Source organism: Lates calcarifer, linkage group LG19, assembly GCF_001640805.2.
Source record: "Lates calcarifer isolate ASB-BC8 linkage group LG19, TLL_Latcal_v3, whole genome shotgun sequence".
In the NCBI taxonomy this organism is placed as follows: domain Eukaryota; kingdom Metazoa; phylum Chordata; class Actinopteri; family Centropomidae; genus Lates; species Lates calcarifer.
The window spans coordinates 21,007,092-21,016,996 of record NC_066851.1 but is presented as its reverse complement, the minus strand read 5'-3'; positions in this window follow the sequence as shown (position 1 = coordinate 21,016,996).

Sequence of the window (9,905 nt, the reverse complement as noted above, 5' to 3'; positions counted from 1 at the left end):
CTCAGCTTTCTTGCAAGAACGATGCCTTTAAGGCCACAGAGAGAAGAAAGACACAAGAAAACTAACTAGTGTTTCTACTTGTCTGCAGCTCAAGTGGCACACACTGTTATTTAAGCAGTACTAATACCACCTTATGTGGGTTTAGGTGATGTTGATAGAGTGGCACAACTGCAAGCTCTTAAGAGCTGAAAAAACATTATCAACTGATCAGTTTCTTGGTCAACTTATGTGTCTGTCTCTGTTGTCAGCAGATAGATGGTCTACAATGGTTGCTATTACCTGGTTTGGCCCTTTTTTATATCAACCTAATTAAAATCAAAACAAATAAAAAGTTTATTTAAAATGTAATACATTTGTTGATAAATTGATGGAGGCTCAGGTTTAGCCCTTTATCTGTTACAGCAGTTTTTGTTGAATCATTTATTTGTTACTTTGTGTGCATTGCATTTTGATTGTATCTTGCTGTTTTATTCTGTCTTGCTGTAAAAGAATTCAATCTTGAAGGACAATAAAGGTTTGAACTGAAGGTGAAGAGGAGGAATGGCCTCAAGATACAAAGTAGGTTTGGCCTTTACAAACTGATGATTTGAAATATCTTAATGTGTTGCCCCTGAGTAAAATGCAGGTCATAGATTTCAAACCTGAATAATAACCTTAATTTGCACCACAGCCCACTGAGCCTGGGTACCCAGCAGTAGACAGACCAAACCTAGCTCTCATTTGCAAAACTTTACAAGCATCAAATCTCAGCTAGCATTTGGGAAAATTCCTCCTACCTTGTGGGTGCCAAAGTGCAAAGTCACCATCTTGTTTGGTCGCCTGTCACTTGTTCGCAAGTTTACAACAGCCGTTCCTCTGCAAGGCCGTTAGTCCTCTTTGTTGCAGGAACCTCGGCCGAAGTTAACAACTCCAGTCCGAAATCGAAATCCAAAGTCGTCGCAGGAAGTTGTGTGACGACGACAGCCGAGCGTCAGTCATCCATCCTCTCAGGAGCAGGTGTTCCACTGGACCCATGTGGAGGACTCCAGCGTGTATTTACATTCAAAATCAGTAATGGACGTCGGCGGGTGACACATAGTAAAGAAATTCCTTCCAACCGCACAGCAACGAGAGTTTGCCTCAGCTTTACATCGCATTACTCAAACCTGTAACCGTACATCCGTTGGCGCAGCAGCCATGACAACAAACCAACCTCCCGCGCGCGCGCGCTGAGGCCAACCACGTTCTAGAACGCCCTCCGTGACGCCATCACGACTCCAGTTGCTCCAGGGCCGCAGCGGCCTCAGGTGTGGAGGGAGCGCAGGTCCACGCGGTTGGGATGAACGGAAATTAAAACAAAGGGAGGGAGGGACGGACTAAGTAGTCAACAATGAGTATGTATGGGAAATGGTAGCTAATGTTACCGTGCCACAAGACAGTAAAACGGTAGTGACATAACCCCCGAGTCGACACGTGCCACTAAAATAAGACTAGCACATCATCAGCAACTTTTTGGTCCCGGAGCCACACAATAATTAAGTGATACTTTTATTACATGACACTTAGACATGCACTTAATCTCTCTGTCAGTACTTAATCTTCTATTGCTGCAGCCTTGACATTAATCTGACAGCATTCAAATCAGTCTTGTGCCATGTAGGAAGTCATATAGTGACTAGAGAATAGACACTATGTGGATATACATTATGTACTATTATCTGTTGTTTCAGTTAGCAGTCTTTAGAGGGCAGGAACAAGCTATCATAACTGTTTTACATTGGGAATTAACAACAGGACTAGGATAGACTACTTCTATCATTATGATAGGTGGATTTTTTGATGTCAGGATGTGACAGAAATGTTACCAGGTCTGACACTGTTTTCAAACACAGTAGATCATTGTTTATTTTGACCAACCACAAAGGTAACCTACAGTACATGGCAACCAATTGCACCCAAACAGAAAATGCATTGCTGACTTTAACCAACACAATATTTTATCACTTAATATCAAATGACACTAAAGTGGAACATTTTTCTTTCTTGAATTTTAATATGGGACTTCCTCCTTTGGGCAGTGAAGTATACATATATGATCCCAGTATTTAATGAGCAAACAGGGTGAATCTGTGGTATGTCATTAGGGACACTAGGATGAATTTTATTGCTGCAGCCAAACTTGCTGACTGAGGCTGATTAGACTTTAAGGGATTTTACATTCACAAGTGTTAACATCCAGCTCTATACCAACAGAGCTATACATGACCAACTCAGAGCTCAATAAACCAATAAACACGATGCTTGTGTCCGTGCCTTGTGTATAACACCATACATCCTGAAAATTTGCTCACATCATCACTTCCTGTCCAGATCTGGTGCCTAATTCTCCACAAACATCTCTCAAAGTTTGACTTATGAATCATTCACATCATAAAAAACTGCACTTACAAAAGATTGCTGTGACATATTAAACAAAACTCAAATTATCTTCCAAAAGATAATTAAAGAATTCAACAATATGAAAAAATTAGCTTTCATCTCTGAAATACTTAGCAAGGAACTCCAGAAACCGTCTCTCTTCTGATAAAATGGTTCTTTGAAGTGAAAATGTTTTAATGTATTCAAGTTGTAAGATGCAGGTGGACTGACTGAACCCAAAATTGAAGGGAGAGCAACAACAAATGAAGAAGAAACAGCGTCAGTGAGCATGTAAACACTGAAAAACATTTTTAACTGGGAATTTGCTCGTTGCTGTCAATAACTGGAGACTTGACCAAAATAGTCATTAATATAATTGAAAGTACTTGTGAGCTGAAAGAGTTGGAACACTCAGAAAATTATATTTAGCGTGGCTGTCACCTGATGACTTTTTGTCTTTGAGAGTGAGTCAGCAAACAGAAAGCTCCGGTTTGAAAAGACATCAGACTTCAGACAGGTACAGCTTTGAAAACCTGCTATAATGAGCAGTGACAGTTGGAAAGCCATGGACAGAAATCTCTCTCGTTAGGACTGAGAGTCAAGAGCAATGAGCTATTAAATATTGCTGTCTACGCTGGCCAGGAAAAGGTAATTTGAGGTTGATGGATACCGCCCCCATTGTTAGTGCAAATTATAAATCCATCCTCATTGTTAGGAAAAACATTTGAGGATCCTGTGAATTGAAAACAACAGCTTACCTGACCATCTTTCCAGGGGTGTCATTTTGGTTATGGGACTGTGCTGACAGACATATCAGTCTCATCCCACATGAATCCTGAGGGTCCCATTGGCAGCGCAGAGCTCATTGGGGAGTGCTATGTAAACCATGCAGTCATAGTTGTTTTAGCACAAGGTAATGATGTATAGTTATTCTCTCTTCAAAATTCAGAAAATCAGTTATATATATATGGTGAGGGAGGTGCAATGAAGAGGGGGAGGACCTCTATATGACCAGATACAGACCTATCAGGATGTGATGGCATCAAAAGTCATGAAACATCAGAGGGATGGGAACCTTCACCAAACAGAAGGTGAAGAATATTTCACTCCTGAGTCTCCCTTTTCTCCCCCCTACCCAAACTGATGAAAGGAGGACGCCTCTGAAATGTGACAGATCAGGACAAGACAGGGACAAAAGGGGTGAGATGGAAAAACAAACAAATTGCAACCAGTCAAGAGGGGAAATACTCTTTACTCTTGTTTCACCCTCAACTCCCTGCAGACCCAAACTGAAAGAGGGGGGGCGACTTAAAACCTGAAACAGGATAGGGAATAAAGTCTGGGGTTAAAAGATTGTTAATAGGATCAAAATGGTTCAATTTCCATGAATTTGTTAATGCCAGTTTGTTATTAAGAGTTTTGGAAGAGGACATATATTGTGCACATATTTTTTTTTAAATGAAAAATGCTATTGCAAAAATTAAAGGAATACGGAGGAGGCTCCTGAGATTCTCCCTGGTAGAAATGATAGGCTCCATAACTCTGAGATAAACCCCTGCATCCATTCACCCTGTTGATTTGGAATAAATTGTACAGTGAATCATGAAGGCCTGGACTGTGGCCAGCTCTGGCCAGCGCTGAAAAAGGCATCAGTCAACAGTATAACCTGTGATGTGTTCAAATAAGGTCGCAGCCATTTTCAAAGATATTTTGAAAGCAATTACTATCACATGGGTGACAAAAATGCAGCAGCCCACACACACACAGACACACACAGACATAAGTAATTATTAAGCTGCCATTAAAAGTTAATGGGGTATCTACTATGTGTTCTCAAACAACCAGACGTCACATTCATGACATATACAGCCTTAAAATGTTTTAATGATTCTCTTTCTCTACTGCATGTGTATTTCATATTCCTATCACATGTAAGCTTGACAGAGCTCTAATCACCTTAAATGTATGCATCATTTGAGCATAATACATGACAGCTGTCATCCACATATGAGTCTCACTGTGAAAGTGATGCCAGTAAGAAAATTGACAGCTGCTTTTAGAGTGGATTCAACCTGCCTAAACTGACGCGACTGACACCGGGGGCCGCTCCTGAGTGACTGCAGCTTACTGAGAGATGACATGACAAGCACATAGTGCTTTCTGCTGCACATCCCTGGTGTCATAAGTGACCCACTTTCCCCTCTCTAATTGCAATTCCCTCTTTAAAACTGTATTACTATGCACAAAGGAGGATTCAGAATGAAGCTACAGTCTACAGTGGATCTCATGCAATGCAGGGGGAATTAGTCTTTATTGTCAAAGATGTAGAATGTTTACTATGTACGATACAAAAACATACATATTTACAGTGTGTTTCACCACACACAGCCCTTGTGCTCATATTTACATTAAGTGATGCTGCAGTTGTGTACATGTTGGCTAAAAGTGGCTAAAAAGGGGCCGTGAAGACAAAGTCAGACCTCCTTCTCCTTGAATGAGACCATCTGACTCCAGAGGACAAATCTAATGGTGCATTCAGGCACAGCTTGTAAAGTGTAGAGTCAAAATTTCTATATTATCATCAAGGGGAGAAAAACCAGTGGTAATCTCAGATAAAATTTGACAATATGATGGTAACTATATACATGCATGTTCCATTTTACTTATTGATACTCTGTGAATAACAACATGCACAGGCTGCTTGCAGTGAATTTTCTGCTGCTATTTCCATTATTTACACCCACATTGACTTTTTCATTGGTGTACTTCTGGTGATATATTCACTAGTGACAGTTCACCACATGCATCCAACACCGTATGTTGTGGTCTCGTGATAAATCTGGAGTTGATTAGGCTCTCTAGAATGCTCCATTAAACAACTTATCAATGCACAATGGATTGTGGGATGCTAGGGACTAGAAAAGATACACTGGGTTTGTCAGTTATGTTATTACATACTGGATCCAGACCCTGAGTTGGGCTACAGCATGTTTTTCCATTATATTTCGACTGGAATTGATTGGAAAAAACAAAAGTGCATGGACGCAGGAAAGATGTTATTATCAGGTACGAAGGGACTGCATCTAATTGGAAAAGGCCTCCTGGACATCCTGTAATTTATGGGAGTGAGCACTGCATGTTCTCTCCTGGGTCCCAACTGCAGTACTGGTTGTAGCAACCAATCGCTAAGTGGCTGGCAGAGAGAAAACCTCACACACTTCCTGTTTTCCTGCTGGGCCTCACTCACAGGGGGATTCTCCACAAATGAATAATACATCCTCTCCATTTAATTTGGAAAGCAGCAGTAATGAAGCACTTTTGCACCATATTTCCCCACTCTCTGCTCTCACACGCCATAAGCGCTGCGCGGTTGAATCTGAAGCTGTTAATGGACTGTGGTAAACTGGCGTAAGGGCAAAAAGCTAGACACACACATAATATTTATTTTAATGGGGTGTGAATTGACTGATTTATTTACGCAAATTAATTCTGAGTGGCAGCAGACTGAAGATCAGAGACATGATCGTGTGACTTAAAAGATTGCAGGCTTAAATCCAAGAAATGGCAGGGAAATGTTTTTGGGGGAGACTCTGCCCAAATCAGCACTCAGAGGCTTTTGATATGCTGGTGCTACGGGGGACAACTCAGTTGGCACTCAGAAACTTCTGTTGATTTCCAGCCCAGTGCAAGATATCAAACAGCTCTTAAACATATTATTGATAGCATTTTGAATTTTAATCTAATTTTTAATATGATCACAGAATCAAATGACAAAGGTGTCACTCAAGGGCCAACTCTGCAGCTCAGTAGATATTTTTTCACTAGTTTTAGCTCATTGCACTGGTTTAATGGCACATTTAGCGAATGGTTCAGTCTTACTGAGCTCATTAACAGTGTTTTAAGAAAAAAAACCTTGATAAACTGACTGTACACTAGCTGCCTGGGACTAAAGAGCAGAGAGACACAGTTAGCGACTATCTGGTAAAGAGGCCGAAACATCTTAGCCCAGTTCCAGACCTCTGAATCACCGATCGATCTGCTGTTGTGCTCACTGACAGCTATTTCTGCCCGTTAGAAAAACAATTGACCAACCACAGCTTTATAGGTGAGATTAAGAACAGACAGAGTGCTAATGGCCACAAACTGGGGACAAGCATGGGTGTGATCAACATAACTGTACAGGTCGTTTTAAGTGGACTTAGAGCAATAAGAATCTATTCAGCAACAGTAAATGCTCCTTGAAAATGCTATTGCTGCTACAAATCTACATTTATTGTGCAGTGTGTGTTTGTAAGCAAAAACCTCATACAAAACATTGTCTTCCATACTAATCTTAATCTAAATATCTTTGTTTGATTTTAATGCCGTATCATTCTTGTTAAAGTTAGTCACACTGAAGTAAAGTTTTTGAGGGTTTTAGTCAGTAGAATTTCTTGTAGCTCTCAGCCTCCTGCACAGTTATGAATGATGCAAAAAGTAGTATGAGGAGCAGTAGTAAGGGAGTGTTGGTGTGATAAAAGGGTATGACCCATTAAACCCCCCAGGCCTGAGTAAAATACAGTGACATGCAGTCTCACTGTAATTTTGCCATAAAAGAGTCAGCCACTCGCGGATGTAAATTTATTGAGGAGGTCGTAACGTTTTACAGCTGCTACTCTGTAAAGGATATGATCACATTTGCTCAGAGCTGTTGAGATTATGATCCTGGATGATGTGTTTCACCACAGACAAGCTATAACCTCTCAATGATTATTTTAATTACTGTTAAAATTGCAATTAATGACCAATTGCGAGCAATAAAGCAGCAGAAGGTTTCGTGCATGATTAAAGTATGAGGATGTTTTACTAATGAGCTTGTGGCTGGAGATGGAGGTGGCAATTCACTGCGTTTTTGAGAAGAGGAAGAGTATGAAACTATCTGTCTTTGATTTAAATAATGGTGAAAAATAATAAGAGTGCCTTCAGTGCAGAGGCAGATGGCATCCTGTTTGCTATATGTAATCCCCTCTGAGGCGCTTTCTGAGCATCAGGAGCATGTGGCCTTTTTCAGTCTAGACTATTTTATCACTTAGCTTATTTACAGATCAACAAATCAATTTGTGGAGAAAAACAAAAAGAACCAAAGAGAAAACAGAAAATCGAAGATATGAAAGTCCTTGTTTTCATTTCTTCTCTGTGAAGTTGTTATTTAGTCGAATGTTTCCCAGCAGACAGCGCTGGTCTTTTCATTGATAATGAGCAACAACAGCAAACCTACAGAGAAATGGCACTGCAGAGAGAGCTTAATTAAGGAATAATTGACTTATATTTTCAATTAATTGAGTTGTTTGAAATGGTGTGATAGTCTCACACTGACAAGCTATACCCTTAGACAGCAGGCACTTCTTGCAGATTGGTTGAAATGTGAAAAAGACATTTTTCAGGAGCTGGGGGAAAAAACATGAAATAAATGGCTTGAAATTGCAAATCTAACACGATTTGAGATGCTAAGAGAGAACATCTCTCTTCTGATGCTTGATAGACTGGATGAGCCTGAAAGGGAAAATGCATTTCTCTCTCTGCATGTGTATGTGTGTGTGTGTGTGTGTGTGTGTGTGTGTGTGCTTGTAAAGGAAATGGGCGTGTTTTTAAGAGAATTCCAGGTATAATTTACAGAATTATGACAAAGAACCAGCATGAAGAAATTATGATTATTACATCCTAGCCATTATTTCAAGCTTAGCAATGTCAACGCCCACATACCGTGCTTCAAACATATAATCTCCCTCCTACACGGGCAGTGAAGAATGCAGAAATTTACAGATCACACAGATCTGTTGTGACACCTAATATGAGTGGCGTTTAGCTGTGATCGCTGAGCATTCCTCAACCTCCACTCATATAGAAACTCCACTTAGCTTTTGCCTGTGAGAGGAATATTTGAAATTCTGGCTACGTACGCATGAAAGGGAATAGAAATGATGCCTAATGTATATGAATGGAAGCCATGGCGTTCAGGTATTTCACGCCGCATGCCCTGACAGAGGCTAAAGTGAATAAGTTGTCAACCCACATTGAAATTCATATTGTATCCATGGCTGGAGCTGAGCCCATTTTCTCCACTGTGCTCTCGCCATGAGCCATACAATAGTCAGGGAGACATCTAATGAGGCAGGAGAAAAAAATATTAAGAGGAAAATCCTCACGCTCAAGAGTTGGCATATTCAATGGCCGGTCTCTGAATTCAATGAGAAAATCCTCTGTTGGAGCTTTAGGCTGGTGGGTGGGAGAAAACAAAAACGCAGGGAGAAGAAAAGATTGAGCGAGTGACTGAGATGGGCTGTGACAGTGTCAGCTTTGGTCTGGTCAGCCTGCACAGATGATGAGTGAATGTGAGGGCAGCTAGGAGAAGAAAGGCAGGAGAGGAGGGGATGGGGAGGAGGTGGAGGGAGGTTGAAGAACATCATCAGAGCAGGAGGAGGTTGGAGAAGATGGTTCACGGCTCTGGGGGTTGCTGGTTCACATCTTGATCTGGAAAATCTGTGCAGGGACAAACTCTTCACTCCCTATTGGATAAGTACCATGTTCTCTGCAAGACCTTCCCTCTTGACTCTGTGAGTCAGCGGTGCACTCCAGCTCATGTACAAAACAGCTACCCAGATTTTTGCCTTTGATCTACTGGCACTGCTGCCTCGTGCAGTTTGACCTTTGGGTCCCCTCGAGAAACTCACCCCACTCTCCATCTGGTTGAAGTTTTTTTTTTTCCCAACTGTTCGGCTGCTAAAAACCAATTTGCAAAGTTGGTGAATGCTACAAGATTGTTTTTTGCTATGAGAATTTTATGTACTTCAGTTAATGGCCTTCAATTTATTCCCTCTGTAAGTGCTATTGAAGCCCGAGAGTGTTCAGGTTTTCATTTCAACTACACATTAAAGCAGCTGATTTCAGCGACGAGCTTGTGCCTTGTGCTAATCAGGGAGTAATCACCTGCAGCGTTTGGCTGGAATAAAAACTTGCAGATTCTTGGGCTTCAGCAGCACTTAGTTAAGAACCTCCTCATAACCTTAACCCATTTAATCTTTTAACGTTAACCCCACAGTGGCCTCTTTTCAAAGTGAAGACAACGAAATATGCTCATTTTGTAGAATTGCTGCATTTTGCAGTGCCGTGATTTCATCATACAATTATACCGAGCAACTTTTTCACCCCTCTGACTTCCCCTCTTTCTAATCCAGTCATGTTTATTTGTACACTGTGATGTGTAACATGTCCTTATTGGTAATCCTGCCTACAAACCATGCTGTGCTGTAATGAAATGTAGATAGACCGTACAATCGCAGCCGAAACATACAAGCAATCTGCAGCAGATACTGTAATTTTAATCTCCACTTGACATTAACTCGTGTATTTTATCAAACAGCTGTTTGCAGGCAAAGATCAACTTCCTATGCCTGTGCATCACTAATTAGATGTAATTACAAACTATTTTCAGACACACATGAAAACAATCTCAGTGCTGTTTGTTTGAT